Consider the following 2,489-nt stretch of genomic DNA (forward strand, 5'->3'; position numbering starts at 1 on the left):
TCCACCGGCCCTGCCTCCCCGTACCCATTACTCTCACTCTCTACCTCATGTCTTGTTCTCTCTTCTTTATCAGTTATCCTCTCTAGAATCCGTCATTATGTGATTATTTGGGGTGCTCTTCCCCAATTTGGTTCCTTGACTTTCTTGGTCATATAACCGAAGTTGGTTTTTTTTATGGTTCGTTGACCGTCTTGGTCATCTAATTGGGGTTTGATTTATGGGGTTTTGAGGCCCGATTAGGGTTAGTGGTTTTCGGGGTGTTTTGTTGGGAAGATGTGGTATATCCTGGGCTATTGATGATGGTGTTTGGCCGTGTCCATTTAGAGATTTCCACTGTTGCCCGGATGGGTCAGCGGGGTCCAAGGGGGTGCGATTGGTCATGCATATTAAGCGACTCAATTTGTCATCGGATGACAAGAAAGAGACCTTGCGGGAGGCAATCTCCACAGATTTGGATTTGTTTGTTTCGGTTGGTGAGACTTTAAAGGTCTCGAGCCAATGGGTGTGTGGGGTGTGCATGGAGTTACATGCTTTCCGTCGGGGGTGCCATCATGATGGTGGGACAGTTTGGTTCAAGTGGGTTGCGGGAGATGTGGAGAAGTTTATAGATTGCTAAGCCGCATGTCAGGAGGGAAGCTATCGTAGCGGGAAGGGTGGGGTTGGATGTAGCCCTCCTTGACCGTGCATTCGCCCCCTATCACAACTGTTAAAAGCATTCCTCATAGTTGTCGTATGGCTTTTTCCTAAGCCTTAGGTGCTGCTCTGGGTAAAGTGGCGGTTATGCCAGAGTCTGTTGAGGAGTGGGTGAAACTTTTGTTGTTAGCACGTTGCACCTTGCGAGTTTTCTAACCGTCTAGTCGGCAGGAACGCAGGTCTGGCAACAGGAAGTCTCTGCAATGCCATAGTATTCAGCGTTGATGGTTTCTTTGACTTTATATTATCGTTTTTTACCAACCCTTAGGAGGTGCTTCGGGGGGTGATATGTTTGTCCCTGAGTCTGGCAGCTCTAGGTTGTGCGCCAATGTTAAACAATGTTTACGGAAAGTTGTGGATGGACAAATCACTGCTGCAGTTAAAGTTTTATGCTCTTCAGGGGTTGCACCTTTTGGTAAGGATACTTTGGTCGCGTTGGTGTCTAAGCATCCCATCCTCCCCCTCCGAGTATGCATGTTTCCTTGCTTTCTGACCCTCCTCTTGTTGTGGACGTTGATAGTGTGCTCGGTTGCATTAAATCTTTCATGGGACTTCGTGTGGGCGAGACGGAATGAGAGCCCAACATTTTTTAGATGCGCTGTGTGGAGAGGGGTCTCCTATTGAGGATAGTTTGCTCAAGGCTATTTCTGTGGTTGTTAATTTATTTTTGGGGGGAAGGTGCCCTAGGGTGTTGGCATAATTTGTTGCGTCTGCCCCCACCCCCACCCCCATTACGCCATTGCTTAAACCGAACAACGGGATTAGACCTATTGCCATAGGGGCCATTTGGAGGAGATTGGTCTCTAAGGTGGCTATGATGGATGTCGGCAAGGAGATTGCTAAATACCTCTGTAACTTTCAATTTGGGGTGGGAGTCCCTAGTGGGGCAGAGGCCATGCTTCATAGTGCGAACAGGTTTTTAAATCAGTTTCACTTGGATGGGTCATTGGCTATGCTTACTGTTGATTTCTCTAATGCCTTCAACTTAGTCGATAGGACGGCCCTTCTACATGAGGTACGTAGTCGATGTCCTTCTATTTTCTTATGGGTGGATTTTTTATATGGGCAAGCAGCTCGGTTTTATGTGGGGATGCTTACATTAGGTCCATCACCGGGGTTCAGCAGGGGGGCCCTCTTGGGCCTCTTCTCTTTGCCTTAGTTTTGCATCCTTTTGTTCACCGAATCAGAGATCGTTGCAAGCTTCTTTTCCATGCTTGGTACTTGGATGATTGTACGATTATCATGGACACTAAAGAGGTGGCTAATGCATTAGATATTATCAGGGCCGAGGGCCCTCGGTTGGGTCTTGAATTAAACGTTAAGAAAACAGAATTATTTTGGCCAACGTGCAATGGGGAAAAGGTGCAGGATGGGTTGTTCCCTTGCGGGATCGGAAGGCCAGTGCTTGGTGTGAAACTCCTTGGTGGCGCTATAAGTCAGGATGCGGGGTTTATTAGTAGTTTGGCTGTGAAAAGGGCATCTAGTGATGTGGAATTGATGAGTTGTCTCCCAAGGCTTCGGGACCCTCAATGCGAGCTCCTTTTGCTTCGTTCATGTATGGGGGTCGCAAAGTTGTTGTTTTGCCTAAGAACATGCCAACCTATGTATGTGGAGGAAGCTGTTTCTATTTTTGATAATAGCCTTCGAGGGGCGATTGAGGACATCGTGGTTTGTCGGGGGCCGTTCTTCGGGGATTTCCAATGGAGGTTGGCATCACTTCCGACCCGTTTTGGGGGGTTGGGTTTATGTTCGGCCAGGGATGCATCTACATATGCTTTTGTGGCTTCGAGAGCACA

The sequence above is a fragment of the Bidens hawaiensis genome, unplaced genomic scaffold (genome assembly GCF_021521415.1).
Source record: "Bidens hawaiensis isolate Kalapana, Puna unplaced genomic scaffold, B.hawaiensis_p1.1 tig00053254_1, whole genome shotgun sequence".
In the NCBI taxonomy this organism is placed as follows: Eukaryota; Viridiplantae; Streptophyta; class Magnoliopsida; order Asterales; family Asteraceae; genus Bidens; species Bidens hawaiensis.